Below are 18,544 nucleotides of genomic sequence, written 5' to 3'. Positions count from 1 at the left end.
GGAAGAATCTGAGAGCGACGACAGAGCTGGAAGGTGACCTTTTGAAAATCAAACACTTGGCTGGATTTGGAAAATAGAGGGAGAGTGGTTGTGATTGTGGTGGTGTTGGGTGGGGGGGGGGTACATTGTGGGTAAGAGGGCGGAATTAAATTGCCCACAGAAGTCATCTCTTCCTCTCATATTTTCACTCTCTGCCTCTTTTGGAGCCAGGAAGACAGGCAGCCAGCAGCAGCAGCAGCACAAGGTAACCTTTCTCTAATTGATGTCTGTGTGTGCCCAGCGCACCAGGCCGCCATATTGTGAGGGAGTACAGAGTAGCCCAGGCCTCAGCATGTGGCAGGGTTCGACGGGAGGGGGTTGATGCAGCCGTGCGGTTTGAGTGATGCACCACAATCAGACGCCAGTGTAACAGGCACAGTCTGCAGAGGCGGCTTTAAATTCTCTACAGACTGTGAACTCTGAAAACTTTCAGTGTTTCACTTTAAACAGTGGTGTTGCCACTCACCACCACTGTTATGTCTGTTTCCATATAGTCATTTGGGTTAGTCTTACAGCATGATGAATAGAATATATACTAGCACTGAACATATTAAACATACTGATTTAAGCATGTTCTTATTGCACTACAAATGAACAAAGTAGGCTGTGTGCAAGAAGCTGTTGCAAGACACTGCATTTAACGGTGCTAAAATATACCTTTTTTACACCAATAACCAGGGTTGGACCAGGGTTAACCTACTCTGGTCCAACCCTCCTTTTGTCAAATCAAACCAAGCCAGTCAACCTGGGTTGAACCCTGGTCAGGACATTTCAGATATGACCTGGGTCAGACCTGGGAGCAATGCATACCAATTTGCTCAGGTGCTAGAAATGGGCGGGGGGGTTAAATCTCTGGAGGATTACAGAGAGAGGAGATGATAGTGACATCATCAATTTGTTCAAAAACATAAAATTTCACAGATTGATGCATGTTTTTGGGATACAGTGTAAATATAGTGCACACAGCATTTTTAGCTTTATAAAATGTTTAACTGTGTTGTATATATGGAGCTGTAATGAATGCAAAAAACATACAAACATACAGATTTACAGTATTTATTCATCAACATGAACCTTTTTTCCTCTGTCTATCTACAGCACCCATTTATCATATATTAGACTACATTGTGTTATCTAATGTGATAATATAGGCTATATTTAACGGATTAGACACTTCTGAAGACTGAAATGTATATTTCACTCACTCCACCATCCCAGCAAAGATTTACTACATATAGTAGACCTACTAAAGTTTTTCAGCTGGACATGTGTCAACTGTTGGATAATGTAAGTTTGTTAGTATGTTTGCCTAACATAATAAAATGATATTATATTTCATTTAGTTTGCTAATTGCTTGATAATGTAATGAACTAGGACTGGGTTTCTTAACAGACAGAACAGGCAACAGATGGATCTTTTAGCAGATTTATTTTGAAAGATAAAAGTCTAAAAAGGTAACGTAACAAATAGAAGATGTGTAAACACGCTTTAAAAACAGATGCGCGTACAGCTGGCGGTACCGTGAGGTATTATTAACACGGTGTGTTTCCGTGTAATGTAACGGCGGATGCCTCCCTCATTCGGCAGCCTTGTTATGTTCGTTACACTACGTTGTCCCTCACCATTCCGTCATCTACCTCTTTTTTCTTCCTCACCACGGACGTTCAGGACTAGAGCTCCCGCACCTCGATGTCTCGCCACACATCCGTGTAGTTCTCGCCCGCCGGTCACCTCCGGTGTGTCTGAAATCATTCCTGCTGCCGTCCTACAGTTTGTTTATGAGCTACGGCGACCTGAATGAATGAATGAATGAATGAAAGACTTTATTTCGAACATATAATAAATAAAAACAGATACAAAATAATAACAAACAAAACAAGGGTTATAGTGTCCGAAAAGGAGTAGGTAGAAGAAAAACGTATATTACCCTACCCCTTTCTCACTTCTCCTCTATTAACTCATATATCATAGAATGATAATATAATATAATATAAAAACTATCCCAGATTTATTTATATCCCAAGTTGAATATATGAACAGCATCCCAAGTTTATTTACAACCCACAAATCCATCCGGAGTTAAAAAGTATATAACCAACCTTTAACACAACTCTTCTTCAACCATATACCTCCCAAAAATATCTTTCTTGTATAGCTTTTTAAATTGATTTATATTTGTGCTCCCCTTCAACCCATCACCTAACCCATTCCACAAATCCACCCCACAGACTGAAATACACATACTCTTCTTTGTTGTACAAACACAATGCTTTTTAAAATGAAGTTTTACTCTTAAATTATAACCCCCCTCCCTGTCACAAAACATTTTTTGAATATTGCCCGGAAGTGAATTATGTCTTGCTTTAAACATAATTATTGCGGTTTTAAATTTGACCAAATCCATAAATTTCAATGCATGTGACTTCAAAAACAGTGTGTTCGTGTGTTCCCTATATCCCACATTATTTACTATCCTGATTGCTCTCTTCTGTAGTATGCATAATGGTTGTAAGTAGTTTTTATAAGTTTTAATAGACCTGTGACAGTTACGTCACGGACTGTGCGCCCTAATTTGCAACCGAATAGGTTTGTCCCGCAACATTTGTTAGCGACCCTGGTCCGTGCAATTCACATCAAAATCAACCCTGGTCCGACCCACCTCTCGACCTGGGTCGCAAAGGCGAGTCGAGCAACGTGGTTTAACCCTTTCATACACACAACCAACCCTGGTTCAACCCTGGTTGAGTCCTCAGTGTGGAAGGGATATTAGAGAGGCGAAGTCCCGCCCCTTACGGTGAACTTCATGGGACCTTATTTAAGAAAAAATATGTACGATAGTCAACTGTGAGAGAGAAATATTTTTGATGTTTGAATGAATCACAAATTTGATGTTTCTCAACTTAAAACATAATTTTGCAAGTCAAGAAAGTCCTAGTTTGTCGTAGGTTTGTCGTAGCATCATTTAGCGTTGTGTGAAACCGCTCAGTGATGAACGTTATCTGACCTGGTGTGTTTTATCCAGCGACTCCTGGTCTTTCTATCAGCCGGGAAGAGAAAGAACGAGCGAGACTCGTTGCTCATGTGAGTACATCGCAGAACGACACACACAGACATCGTAGCTTCGGAGAGAGATACGTCACTTTTGGGTGTGTAGTCTTTCTAATTATATATTTTTACAGTCCAATACTTCAACAGTTTAACAACAAACTGAGACTTTCTTGACATGTACAATTACGTTTTAATTGACAAACGTGTGTTTCATGGCGCAATTCAAACAGGATAAAAAAAAATATTTGTCTCTCGCCGTTGACTATTTATTTTCAAATGTCCATCTGTAGAATATGTTACGGAAATAAAAAAAGTAAAGACGTATTTTGAAATGAACACTTCCTGCTTTCATTTCAAAATAAAAGCCCTCAAGCGTTTTTTCTATGGACAGAATTCCTTAATTTGTTAACAATGACAACAAGTTTTTATTCTGAACTATGAGTAGTCAGTGCTGTGGAACTTGCAGTGACTTGGAGAGCTCCATGAATTGATAAACTATAAGGTTTAAATCAACACTTCCTGCTTTCATTTAGAAATAAAAGCCCTCAAGCGTTTTTTCTGTGGACAGAATTCCTTCATTTGTTAACACGAGGCTTTTATTCTGAAATATGTGCCGGACAGTGCTGTAGAACATGCAGTGACTTGGAGAGCTCCGTGAATGAATATAGTAAGGAGTTTTAATTGTGGATTATTAATATTATTTACAAATTACCACACATTTCTGAACCTTTCTCAGTCTAAAATATATATGAATGATATTTATAATGAAATGAAAAGGCCATTAAAAGGCAAACTCTAAGTAGAAAGAAAGGGCTAACAGCAGCAGCAGAAACGCAGCAGACACCAAGCTGACACGCAGCTGAAATGCAGCTGGTGTGAACGCCTGATGCGTGTATCACACAGCCTCCACGCCACGCAGCCACCACGTGCTCCTGCTGTTCCCTGTGTGTCCGGGGCTTAAGGGCCCTATTTCAACCATTATATGCTTCATTAGCATATCATTATTAAATAATGTTATAATAGTCATTTTCGATCAATTTTGAGGTAAATATTGGAGTAACTCGGCAGTAATTCCAAATAAATTTAAAATAGGTTCCTTGCTAATTATCACCTAATTACCATGAAATTTGTGGACCTGTAAAATGAAGTGTTACCTAAAAAACGGTTAAAATAAAAAACTAAACTGTTAATCTAAGCAGTCAGAGAGGTCCAAACTAAATAACAGCCAACCTGCTACAGTACAAACTGTGACCAAACTCTGGTGCTGTCCTTGGTGCTGATTCTCTCTGTAGATGAGTTCTAGTACTTTAGTGGAAGCTACTGTTCAAGCAGGCAACAACATGAACTGTCCTTGCAGCTGTTTTCTGTTTAAACCCCTTTGTTTTACTCCAGGGATAGATTACTGAACTTTTCTCCCACAAGCGAAGGCTATGGCAAAAATATGTTCGCTCCAAAGCCACTTCAACTTTTATTAACCCAGGGAAGGTTTGCTGAATGTGCTCTTTTCACTAAACACTTATACTGATGCAGCAAACACACAATCATACCTCAGAGCATCTTGGGCCAACCAGTGTTTCACTGCGTCAATTAGTTACTCAACTGGAACGTGCGTGCCTTCCCCAACAGCACCTCGGTGACAGTTGTTTAAGGGTAATGTTTCGTCATTAACATTCTCCACCCAAATGTTCCAGCCAGCCTGAAGATATGACTCAGCAATGCCCCGATAACAACAATGCTTGGGTAACAGACAACTGCAGGTGCAATTATGGCTTCTTTTTCTTTTATTGCTTTTCTTCCATTAAAATATGACAATTCTAACTACATTTGAAACCCATGAAAGAAATGTAGGTAGACTGAGTTTTGCTCAAGGACATGTTGGCGTGAGGACAGAAAAAGCAGAGATTCAAATCTCTCCACTACAACTACAAGTACAACTCATGGCCAACCCACTTCAACACTTGAGCCACAGCTGCCCCTCTCAATCACAAGTCCATCTCAATCAAATTGTTGTGCTCTTTTTCAATAATTCATGCAGCCTGTTTATTTGTATAAATGTAGTGTGTGAGTAACAGTGTGTGACTAATACCCACTCGGGCCAGGGCCCTATCTTTAAAACGTGGTTTAACTAATATAAATAACTTAAATAACCCTGTTTACTCTCAACCAGCTAATTTGGTTCTTTGAACGCAGTTCAGAAGATTTATTTTAACAGTGCACTCTTATTTTTAAATTAAGGCAAATGAATAGAAAAATCACGATCAGCATCCAAATGATTATATGAGCGATCATGTGATTGCCGTGACATGAGATAGGTGTGTTGGGAGTAGGGCTGGGAATCGGTACTTCAGGTATCGACCGTAATAACCCAGTACCAAGCAGTATCCAATCTGCGCTATCAGCGGTAACTGCCATATCAGCGCAGTGCAAAGCGCCGGTAATAGAGTGCTCCAGGGAAGATGTACATTTGTAAGCTAACCAGGAAGTGAGCATCGCCATCTGTTCCCTCGACAAAAAGCCAATGGGATTTTTCCATTGGGTTTTGTATTATTGCAGAAAATAAGCTCTGTGGGAAACAAATGTTTATGATACTGACACGTTTTGTTCTGCAAGATAATCTTTACAAATGAGAAGCACTTTTAAAAAGCTAACGTTAGTCTGTAAACGAACTACACCCCGGTCACATGAGCGCGAGTATATGTGACGCCCACTAATGTGTGGTCACATTTGTGTAATATTTATTTTGTCAAATCATATTTAATTCTGTGTATCTGCTGGTAATTTAAAACAATGTAATCAGTTTTGAACAGTTTTCGCTAAGAAAGTAAACGTATCTGATGTTCTGTCTACTCTGTAACAGTAGGTGACAGTGTAAGGCTGTGGTTTAGCCGGAGACTGTAGTTACAGGTCCGGGAGTTTCTGTTTCCTCCCCTTATTACAGAGGACTTTGGTGAAACTAGCCACGTCTCGCTGACTCATCTCTTCTTCCCCTGAATTTCAGGTTAGTGAGGTATAAAAGCAGCCGAAATGTCAGTGTTCAGTACGTTGATGGTAAAGTGTTTTAAAGCATGTAAATGATTTTGCGACAGTAAAATCTGTTGTAATGGCCACGCTGCTAATGTGCTAGCGGCTATTTTTAGCTCTGGCGACTCCGCGATAATTTTGCATGGGTTATTTTTGGTTAATTGGCTCCAACATTAGATCGGTTCATGTTGCAAGTTATCTCGGCTTTGTCTTTTTGTAAGTGCATGTAATAGTTAACCAACAGGGTTAAATTAGAAAAGTCTTCTAAAAGATGAGTTTATCTGCTACAGTTTAAAGTGTAATATTTGCAGAGATATGTTTAGATACTACTGAGACGGTAGGTCATGTTTAAATGGATGCTGATTTCATGGGTGTATCCATGTGGACATTATAAGGGAATTTATATTTCTTTCAGAGAGACATTGAATGTGCAGAGATGCAAAAGAAAAACAGATGCACTTGGAACGTGTGAAAATAAGTAATTCAATTATTACAGAGGACTTTGGTGAAACTAGCCACGTCTCGGTGACTCATCTCTTCTTTCCTGAATTTCAGGACTATAACTGTTATATTAGTGCTGCCATGCGGTACCTGTAACATATACACAACGAGGCTGTAAAGGTAGACGTGTCGGCGTGATGACGTTTAGTAGTCTCATTTAGCCACTTGTTAGCAACCGCCTCTTTTAAAACACATACAGGCTTCAAAGATCATGAGTGGGGTAGTTACTGATGTAGTTAATGTCTTATAACACAATGTTAAAATCTCTTCAGCTTGTGTTAACCACAGACCTTATTTCAGACATCTAACTAAAAGCCCATTCAAAAAACACATTGACTTCCAGACGAGGGAACCGGAAGTGATAAAATGCTAACTCCTTTCCGGGTTTTAGGACTCATTCCTGTAACACTCTATTAGCTAGTGGGGCACTCACAGATACCATTCACATGATGGGTATCAAATTAAGTAGTAAAAAAAAAATACAAAGTACTCTATTGGTATTAGTATATCTTTGAAGGTACAGGTAGCGCAATTTTTTAAAAGTACACCAAGCCCTGTTACTGGTGCTATTTATTTCTACATCGTGCACCAATGTTTCCACACTTTCAGCACTGTTGAACAATGACATTACCAGTTAATGTGGTTAGACTACGAGTGATGTTGGTGCATGATTTGTGAGGTGGACATACAATAGACTTTGGGCTCAGGGACTTGTGGCTCTTACAACAGTTCCAGATTCCAGATTTTAAGCATACGTGACATCCTCCCAATTTTCCCGGGAGACTCACGTTTTTCATTGCCCTCCTGGTTTCCTTCCAGAGTCATTTCTCCCAATTTATGGCAATTTTCCACAACTTTTTTTTCCTTTCTGTTAGCGTGTATAAGCCATAAGCCATACTGTTTCCACCCGGACGACAATAGAGCTACACCAAATGTCTTTTCCCAGCGGAGGAGAGCTGCTCGCGACACCACGTTTGAGCTATGCTCGCCAGACATCACAGCAAAGCCAGCGTGGCGCGGCACAAGCCATTGGAAATAAGGGGTTTCAGAGGTCAGTGGTGCCGTTGTTGCGTTGTGTCTGAAAAGGCCCTCAGTGAGTGAGAGAAGGGAGAGTACCAAGATAAAGAAATACTAAAGCAGGGGCAAAAAAATGAATGAACGAATGAAAACTGATGATTATTAGTTTATACAAGAGTCACACACAAGTTCACGCTAGAGGGGCAAATTATTCAGTTTTCTGTCCTTTGAATTATAAGTAAAATTACAAGTGGGCATATTTAACAAAAAAATAATGTGCAGTGTACTTATTATTTTGTTATTTTCATTCTTTAAAAGTCACCAGAATGCAGGAAACAAAATCTCTAAAACTCAAAGAACGAACCAAAAAGTACAGAGAAATGGTCAACATTCATGTAGGAAGAACGGAGCCCTGCTGTAGACTAAACCAAGCAAGATCAGCTCAAAAGAGAAGCCATGTAAGAAGCAAGAATCCTGTCGAGCATGTTTCTACTCGGATGTGTGTGCATTAGAGTAAGAACATGAATTGAGCTGATTGATTGCAGAGTGTGTGCGCGGTGTGTGACGGCTCAGTAGACATTGCATTCTGTAGGAACATTAAATGGGTGAAATACCATCTCCGTCACAGATGCAAGAAGGTGAGAAATAAATTATAAACCCGCCCTTGCTAGCCTCCTCATTAGCTATAATGCAACAGTGTTCCTTGCACATCTCTCCGAGTCTCACGCGTGTACTGCATGCTTTTGATTAGTGGGGTCAGAGGACAGTTGCAACCCAGAGTTGGTGGTACAATAACCGTCACAGTTTTTTTTTTCTCCAATTCAGTGTCTGATTTATTAAATCTAGTTATGCAAATCAAGTCAGTCACAATGTGGCAATTATCTGAAAGTCACTGGAGAGTGCATGTTTTGCAGCTGACAGATGTATGGCAAGGTGTCGGGTCAGTGTGTAGTCGTCAGTGCCGGCGTTGTGGCATCACTCCTCCTAGTGTGCCTGACCTGTCAGAGGTAGGAGGCAAAATTAGGAGAGCAAATTTAAACATGTTTGTGTCGCTGTTTGTGTCGGTTGTTACACAGAGAGACAAGCAGAGACTGTGAGCTCATGCAGGAATTGCATTGTCAGAACAGCTGCCAACTCAGTTTTAAAAGCCCCGTTTGTTTATGTGGAAGAGAAGGTTGTGTTAACCACTGATACGGTCTCTAACTTGGGGTGGTGAAGGTAAAAGAAGGGGAGGGGGGGGGGGTCAAAAGCAGGCAGGCTGGGAGAAACAAGCAACCAGAGGCCAAAAAGGAAGAAGGTGCACTTCCCAAGGTGCCTGTTAAATTGCCTGGAATGACTCCCTGTTAACTGCAAAACATCCACCATCCGCCCGAGCAGCTTTTGTTCCGAGTGTAATTTACCATTTACAGTTCCTGGTCTTTACAGACCTCCTGTGGTTTGTGGCTGCTGTGCTTTTTCCAGCTAAAACCCGCCATGTTCAGCCGCAAGGTCATTTGTTTGCAGAGACCTAGAGGGAGTCACAACCATCATTGACACCGAAAATGGCTCCACAATGTGCATCATTTCCACAGCTCTCACAGCCGTGTGAGTGCACCGGTTAACGCCCAGCACCAGTTAAATTGTTATTGTTTTCTACCTCGGACAAACAGGGTTGTTACTGAGCTTTGATATGTGGCAATGTGTTTCATTTTGAAACACTGGTCGATATCAACATTTGTTGGTTAAATGTACACACCCCCGGTTATGGTCTGTTATAAATTCCAAGGTTACCTCAAGGCTCATGAAGCTCTGAGGATCCTTCAGCTCAGGTGAAAACACTGAAAACACCATCCTTGTTGGTTGTCTAAAAGCTGTGAGAAGAATAAATCAAGTATATGATTTTACCAAGTTAGTACAAAATACAGTATCTAAGATTCACACAAGGTTGTAATGTTGTTTATGTCTCTCCCCAAACATCTCGACAACTGGGAGAAGTACTGCAGACTGTCTCTATTTTACTCTGATTTGTGATTTGAGTGTCAAAGGTTGGCTGAACACTGTACAGCTCTCTTTGTGTGCTGTTGTTTCCTCTAAAAGCTCCTAGTGGGAAGGATACGGTGTCTCAAGCTGGAGTTATTCCCATCATGATGGATGACTTCCCTTTTTTTGTCACCATAACATGTCCATGACACCACAAATCACCCACTCGGGTGGATGTCCTACCTATGCCACATATTGAGCATGTGCACTCATGGAACCTTTACATGAACATGAAGGTAAAAAATAGGGCTGTCAAAGTTAACGCGATAATAACGCGTTAACGCATATTAGTTTTAACACCACTAATTTCTGTAACGCATTAATGCAATCGTTCTTTTAGAGGTTGTAGCGGGGGCAGTTTTAAAGCTACAGTGAAGATCATCATATATCATTATATTTAATATGATGCCATCATAATAGATGGCATCATATTAAAGTAGATAACATAAGGAATCTATTGAGTCCAACCATGTCATACTAGCTTGTCGCAAAGGAGGTTAAATAATGATACAAACAATCATGCAATTTTATTGCAATTAAATATTTGAATCCATTGACAGCTATAACAAAACACACTCACATTAACATGTCTCAAACACAGTCTACAGCTACAACACAACCCTGTTTCCTAAAAAATACATTGATATACTAATTTGCAACAGCAACTACATTTTGAACGAAACGTAATGCCTCCCAGATTGTTTTTTATCAACATAATGAGGAAACATTTTTAATTGTATGTATCTACAGTCACAACATGTTCATACTGAACGTATTAGCAAAATGTTCACTGAGTACATATTTCAACTCATTATTATTAGATTTGTTCCGATACCGATACCAGTATTGGAAATGTGTCCGATACAGTCCAAAATTCTGTATCAGAAATCAGCAAGTACTCCAGTCTATGCAACAATCCGACAGCATCATTTATTAACCCAGAAAAAATCAACCTGTTTAACCGCAAATCAATTTTTCTTCACTGCTCCAAAACAGTAGTCTTCACTGTGCTGTGTCCCTGGATGCATCATAGCTGCCACTAGCAACTACTGATTTAGAGCAGCGAAGAAGAACTGACTGCAGGTAGTTTGTCATGTCAACAGCGCGGCGCTAGTGGAGAGTGTAACGGTAGTCTGAGTGAGGAAAATGTCAGCCATCTGGCAGTATTCCGCTGTGGAAAATCCAAGAAGTAAAACAGCGATATGTCCAGTATGTGATTCTTCCATTTCGAGGGCTGGCACTAGTGTTGCCAATTTCAACACCAGCACCATCTTATAAAACATTTGAAAATACATCACGCGAAAGAGCATGGAGACTTCACCAAGGCAAAAGAGGGGGGTTTGGTACCTTTAGTCAATACTAAGGATGCTCATTTTGAAAAAAATTCTTAACCGATAGCCTAACCGACCCTCTTTAACCGATTATTAACTGTGAACCGACAAGATTTGTGCCTCGCGCCAGCTGCAGTGTATGATCACAACAGACAACTGAGTCTCCAGTTCACCGTCCGAGAGCGTTAGCTTAGCAGCTACGATGCTGCGTGTAGTGTCGCGGACATGCAGCCACTTTCCCAGTAAAAGTCTCCACCACACATTTAGTTTAGTTTAGCAGGTTGTCAGCTGTGTGTCTGCCCGGCGGAACGACACTCTGTCTGCCCGGATTAACGATAGCGAGTGGCCAACAAACAGTGTGTGTGTTTGTGCTACGTTAGCAGCTCTAGCATTGCCGGAGGCTTCTTGCGCGCCGCCGCCACAATGATACAGTCTGTCAGCACAACTTAACTTTAACGAGTGTCCGTGTGTGTGTTGGCGGTGAGTGTGAGGTTGTTGGTGGTGTTCTAGCTGTGAACGTAGGTGTAGCAGTGTGTGTACAGTTTATTTGTCGCTGAATAAATGCTACTAAACTACAACTCCTCCACTCCTCTCAAGCGAGCTGGAGAGACTAGAGCTGACTTCCTTTATCCTGCAACTCCGGCTCCGCCTCTTAAGGTGGGCTGTTAAGGTGGACCAGCTTTTCTCATTAAAGTGACGAGCTGCTCCTCTGAGCCGCTCAGCTTTTTAATTAATTATAAATATTTCTTTTAACCGTTTTAACCGATAGTGTTAATCGTTTAAAATGCTTAATGTCGGTTAACGGTTAAACGGTTAAATGGTTAATTATGAACATCCCTAGTCAATACGTCTGCCTGCTTCACCAGTCTCGAGGCAGGTCTAAAAACCTTGAAACAAACTGTTTTATTTGTTTCTCGTTCTCCCTCAGATAACTCTAGAAGAACATGTGTACGCCTGGTCTGTATGAGTGAGGTACATACATCTTCACAGCATGTTCTTCTTCTATAAATACCAGTTTATGGAAGGGAAATGGTGTTTTCATGATTCTTGTGCGTACACATCATTTATACATCTGGCCCCAGTACTTTTTTTGCACTGTGGTTTTGCTGTATATTGCACATCTTAATGGAAATATTTGTAGATATTTCATATGTGTTTATATATTTTAATTTTCTTATTTTTCATTGTAGTACTTCTATTTCTCTAAATATATTTTTCTTATATTGTAGCATTATGTATATAATTTACATGTTACATACTCCTTTATTTCTATTTTCTTACATTCCTAATCTTTAGAGCACCCCAATTTCCCCCAGGGGATCAATGGTGTATTTCTGATTCTGATTCTGATGTAAGGCCTGTGACACATGCCCACAGAAACAGTTGTGAGCACTGTGACTCGTGGCTCGTCCATTCTTTTTTACATACACTCTTTTTAAATAGAGTTTGCCTTTCATAATGGCCATTTAATTTCATTATAAAGCCTCATCCACACCAGGAACGTCAGCAGCGCGTGGTGGCTGCATTACCTGTTGTTTTTTATTTCTGCGTCCGTGTTAACAGGTTAGAGCAGTCACACTGTCCGCGTGACACGCTCCTCAGCTGCGTCTCTTCTAGAGATTCGAGGTCTCCACTATTTTTGACGCGTGCCGCGCGGTTCACAGCAACAACAGACAGAGAAAGTGATTTACTGACTGTATATTGACGTCACATCAGCTACATTACTACGGTGTCAATGTCTATCTGTAGAATATGTCACGGAGATGAAAAAAGTAAAGACTTATTTTTAGATTAAATAAATAAATCCTGCTTTCATTTCAAAATAAAAACCCTCAAGCTTTTTTTCTGTGGACAGAATTCCTTCATATGTTAACACAAGGCTTTTATTCTGAAATACAGTATATGCCGGACAGTGTTGTAGAGCATGCAGTGACTTGGAAAGCTCCATGAATGAATAAATATATGGGGTTTTGAGTGTGGATTATTACTATTATTTACAAATTACCTTATGGTTCTTAACCTTTCTCTGTCTAAAATAAATATAAATGACATTTATAATGAAATGAAATGGCCATTAAAAGGCAAACTCTATGTAGAAAGAAAGGGCTGGCAGCAGAAACGCAGCTGGTGTGAACACCCGACGCGTGAATCACGCAGCACACGTTACAGAAGAAAAGGCGGGACTTCAAGCGGCCACGCAACCCTGACGTTCCCAGTGTTGATGAGGCGTAAATGTCATTTATATTTATTTTAGACAGAGAAAAGTTAAAGCTGAAGTAGGCGAGATTGGAGCAAATATGATTTTAAAGGTCACCTATTATGCATAATGCACTTTTCCATGTCTTTTAAACATAAATATCTGTCCCCAGTGTGTCTACAGGCCACCATAGTATCATAAAAGACCATCCTCTCTCTTTTTCTCCTGCTCCATCTCTCAGAAAATGGGTCTGAAAAAACGCTGAGTAGAACTTCCTTAAACTGGTGACGTAGAAAACATTTTTCAGGCCATATGAGGGTTTCCTGGTGGAACGGTTAGAACTAGGTAGAAAAACCTCCAGCTAGGTGACCCCGCCCACAGAGTGGCTCTCTCACCATCCGCTTCGTAACTAAACTGGAAAAACAAAGTTCGGAAACTTGTGTTTGATGGATTATTTCTCTGTTGTTACAATGCTAATTGGCATTGTATTTTACATCGTTGGAAAGCCTGTTTATTTACCTTCGCAATGATGTCCAACTTGTAAGGATCATGCATTTGTGGGATGAGCAGCACAGCTGATTATGTGGGGAGCGCCCAAAAAAAATTTGCCAAAATGCTCCGTCAATGGTAAACAGTGTATTCTCCTGCTGGTATTGACTCTTGTTTTGAGTTGTTTGGTGGATTGGATGATTGAATTCTCTATCAGTAACAAGGAACAAACAAGACATATTGGCAATTTTACACTTTATTCATTTAATACACCGTCAGGAGCCTCAGTAGCGGTGGAAGATCCATACGCAGCCACAACAGCCTGGCACCTCCTCCTCATGCTGGTCACCAACCTGGTCACACGTTGCTGTGGGATGGCGTTCCATTCCTCAACCAGGATTTGTTGCAGGTCAGCCAACGAGGTTGTGTTGGTCACTCTGTTTAATTGTGTTGAGGTCTGGACTCTTGGCAGGCCGTTCCATTCTCTCTACTCCCACATTGTGGAGGTAGTCTGTGATAACCCTGGCTCTGTGGGGGCGAGCGTTGTCATCTTGGAAGATGAAGTTAGGTGCCACATTGTGGAGATATGGGATCGCCACTGGCTGCAGAATCTCATCCCGATATCTCACTGCATTGACATGGCCTTCAATGATGACAAGCCTTGTTTTGCCAGTGAGGGAGATGCCCCCACCAAAAGCTGTTACTCAATCGGTGCAACAATCAGCATAGCGTTCTCCGCGTCGTCTCCATACTTTGACCCTGCAATCCAACTTTGGCAGACAGAGCCTGGACTCATCACTGAACATGACATTCCCCCACATGTTCAGGTTCCATTGTCTGTGTTGTCGACACCAGCGCAAATGGGCCTGACGGTGAAGGGCAGTCATTGCAGGCTTCCTGGTAGCCTTATGAGAATACACTGTTTACCATTGACAGAGCATTTTGGCAAATCTTTCTTGGGCGCTACCCACATAATCAGCTGTGCTGCTCATCCCACAAATGCATGATCCTTACAAGTTGGACATCATTGCGAAGGTAAATAAACAGGCTTTCCAACGATGTAAAATACAATGCCAATTAGCATTGTAACAACAGAGAAATAATCCACCAAACACAAGTTTCCGAACTTTGTTTTTCCAGTATATAAGCAAAGTCTGCTCCTACTTCTGTTAGTCTGCAAGAACCAGCAGAACAGTCTTCATGTACTCCCATCATCTAAATATAACATGTTCTTTCACAAAGGCTTTATGTAATTACACTGTTTAAACAGGTGATATGAAAAATGTATTTGATGTCATGCATGTAGAAGAGTACAGGTAGTAAATAGGGACTGTAAGCAACACAACACATTTCTGTTTCACAGTCAAACTTTATTTGAGTAGACAGATGACAATATTAATATACACAGCGTTTTGAATGTGAACAGATAACCTGCAGCTTTGACAAACATTTCACAGCATAAATATGGCAATAACTGTCTGACAAGTAAAACCATTACTCTGAAACATAACATAACGTAAGTCCTCCCAGTAGCTGCTGATACTGTGGTTACTGAGCAATTTTTAGATAAGTCTATTTCAGCACGGTAAGCTATGGTGAGTGTAACGTTAACCGGTCTGTAGTCATGGTAACACAGAGACAGCTTCTGCAGTAAATAATATACCAGTACTCTGATTACTTTACTACGTTTATCAGGTGTCTTTTACCAGAAATAATGAACTGACTACTGTTTCACGTCTTCTATTTTCCACCCTGATGTTCGCTGTGTTTACACACCGTCTCATAGTGGTAGCATGTAGCTACATGCTAACGGGTTAGCTCTGTATCTCCAATGTAAATTTAACCATCTGCTCACAGCAAATGTTTTCTTCTCCTCTGGGATGATTCTGTCGGTCATTTCTCACAGATGGATCTGTAAAGACAAACGTAAAACAGATTGTATGTTTACGGTTTACAGAGTTGATGCATAACGTAAATACTGAGCTAACGTGATAGAGCTTAAAATAACATATTTACCGGAGCAAAAGCGTCAGGAAAACCTGGAATCTTGGCCGCAGATGTTGTTAATTTCTCGCCGATTTCGGATCAGATTCCTCTGGGAACGAGCGCTGGGTGAAGTTTCTGGTTTATAAACTTTTAAGTAGTTTATTATTCACGGTAAAAAGCAGTAGCACCAAGATGAACGTCACTCTCTTCCTGCTCTCTCTCTAGCTCAGGGCGAGCTGCAGGGAGGGGAAGAAAGTGACACTGTGTTGAGGGCGTTTGATTGACAGCAGAGACCAGGAAATGCTGACCAATCAGAGCAGAGTGGGAGGAGACAGGCTCTGAATCAGAGTTTTTCAGACAGAGGCTGAATGAGGCTCTATGCAGGCAGACTGAGGTAGACAGTATGAGAAGAATAAAGTTTTTTTTTAACATTACAGCATGTTAACATGTTCTAGTACAACATTAAAATACATCTATGAACCTGGAAATGAGAATAATATGAGACCTTTAAAAAAAAAAAAATTATGAAACAGTCGCTATATCCCGACAATAGTACATGAAACGGATAACCTGAAAAAAATCACGTGTCTCTGTGTTGTGATGATTCTGTTTGTTTTTGTTTTAGATTGTTGGATTTTTTTGTTGCTTGCTCTCTCTGTTCCCTTCCCCTCTGTATTTTCCTCCTGGCAGGGCATGTGTGTGGCAGGGGGTGTTGCTGGCTCCGCCTTCAGCAGCAGTCGAGGCACACCATGGTCCAATCGCCTCATCAACCTCCCCATAAAAGCCTGGTCACCTATCCACTACGTTGCCAGATAATTCCATCTCGTTTGGTAGTGCACTGCGTTCCTCCTTCTGAGTGTTTTTTCCAGATTGAGATTTTTGTAGTGTTCGCTTGTGATCTTTTTGATTTACTTGTGTTTTTTTGTCCTCTTGGCAGATCTTCCGGTTTGCCTCACTGCTGCTGCTGCTTCCGCGTCTCCAGTGACTGAGATTTCCCATGTGCTCGGTCCTCGTGTTTTCATTCTCTACTAGCCACAAGCCGACCAGCTCCCTGCCCTCCAGTTAGTGTTTTTTCCTAGTTGTTGGAAAAAAAACTTTGTTTAATTTTTTACTTACCTGTGCCAGTCTCCTTTTTGGGTTCCAACCTAAAATAAAAACTAGCATGTGTCCTCCGGTGCTCCTAACGGCATCTGCAAGATTTCACAAACCCAAGGAAAACAAGCAGTAAGAGCTGATCCGAGGTCTGCTGTCCAGCTGCCGTCTATGAGAGCCGTCTGTCAATCATTCGCGAACTACGACCAAACGGTCAAACTAGGCAGCGCTGATCAAATATGAATCAATATTCTGTTACTGTAATGCCTATTTCTCCTGTAAAATGTTTTCAGAATCATCTTGTAGTCCACGGTTTAGCTGTAAAATGAGAAAGTTTGTGGTGCCGCCGCCATTGTGAAATCTGGTGAAGGAATGCCAAGTTCCAGTCACATAACCGGAGCACAGCCAATAGGAACGCACTCTAAATGAAATGACCTGTGATTGGTCAAAGTCTCCCGTCACGGGCTAGGTTTTGCATGTGGGTAAATTAAGTTATATCAATTAAAAGTATATATTGGGGTCTCTGTTGACATCCTAGGTGATCTCGAGCTGGAAAAGGTCGGTGATCATTGTTCTATAGCTGGTGAGATCATAGGTGACTCAACACAAGAGCTCAGCGAGCTTAATGTTTGGTGCTTATAAGGATTGTGTATGAACATTCAACAGGGGAGTCTGTTTGCTAGCAGTGCATATTGCATATGACTTCTATTTCATATCCCCAGTGACTGACTGAGCTCTCTGTAAGAAAGAAATTGAATTAGTTATAAAATACAAAAGCCCTGTAGGCTGCGTTTACACAATAAAGAAGTCTCATTTTTACTCTTTGTAGCAGAAATCTGACTCTGGCTTTCACAAGAAAGGGGGACATCTGAGTCCAATTGTCGCCTACTGTTTGTTTCAGCAAAAACACTGAAACTCAAGGCATCAACTCAATGCCGTTCCTTCAATTGATGTATCATTAAGATTTTTTAGAAATTAAAATGTTTTATGGAGTCCATTTTCATTTTTTTAAGGGGTGTTCTCACCATTTAGATTTCCACTTCCAGAAAGTTGGAGGACTAACGAGTCAGAATAAAAAAGAAAGCGCCAGAGGGCAAGATATTTGGATATTTAGTGGCTAGTAAGAGTCAAACTCCAAAAATGCTGGATTTTACATCTCCCATGATGCAGCTGGAAAGCATCTTTCATTAGACCATCCCTGCCCCTTGTATTCCCATTTGAAAAACTGAATGTTTTTGCCCCTCTGATTAACTTTGCGCAATAAAATAAACAAGATCTTCAACTATTTTGTCCCACAATTCCTATGCTGTGGGTTCAGAGAATGACTAAACATTCTATACTGTGTGTTGTGATTATAGTAATTATCCAAACGTGACTAATTATGTGTTAAAGGTCTTTTCTCTGTATTTTCATGTGTAGGTAGGTATTGATTCTGCTTGACATAGCGGAATGTACAAAGTACCTGTGAATTTCTATTATTATAAGAAGGGGCAGCACGGTGGTGCAGTGGTAAGCACTGTATCCTCACAGCAAGAGGGTCGCTGATTAGAATCCGGCCTCGGGCTCTTCTGTGTGGAGTTTGCATGTTCTCCCTGTGTTTTCTCCGGGTTCTCCGGTTTCCCCCCACAGTCCAAAGACATGCAGGTTGACTGCTAGGGTGGGGGAAAGCAGGGAACAAGAGCGGGGAAAGAGGTCTTGGCTGGACCGCAGAGGGCCAGCCCTGCAAACACAAAAGTCTGTCACTGAGTGACTGACTGAGTGATGAAGTTACAGGATCGGTCGTCCAACAGTTGGAGTTTCCTC

General features: G+C 41.0%; 2 long non-coding RNA genes across 3 annotated transcripts in view; one reads left to right on the top strand and one right to left on the bottom strand.

Moving 5' to 3' along the window:
* The window catches only part of LOC141782143 (uncharacterized), a 331,916-nt gene that overhangs the window by 180,573 nt on the left and 132,799 nt on the right, over window positions 1-18,544 (bottom strand). The gene's annotated exons all lie outside the window — the stretch shown is intronic.
* On the top strand, window positions 90-18,017 carry LOC141782142 (uncharacterized). Of its 2 annotated transcripts, none has more exons than XR_012597055.1 (3): window positions 90-244; window positions 16,340-16,479; window positions 16,587-18,017. It is a non-coding gene; the product is annotated as an uncharacterized LOC141782142 (long non-coding RNA). The 2 variants fall into 2 exon arrangements; XR_012597056.1 differs by lacking the exon at window positions 90-244 and adding an exon at window positions 3,061-3,121.

This window comes from Sebastes fasciatus, chromosome 14 (assembly GCF_043250625.1).
Source record: "Sebastes fasciatus isolate fSebFas1 chromosome 14, fSebFas1.pri, whole genome shotgun sequence".
In the NCBI taxonomy this organism is placed as follows: domain Eukaryota; kingdom Metazoa; phylum Chordata; class Actinopteri; order Perciformes; family Sebastidae; genus Sebastes; species Sebastes fasciatus.
The sequence above is the reverse complement of the archived record's forward strand: the minus strand, read 5'-3'. Positions and strand labels throughout refer to the sequence as shown.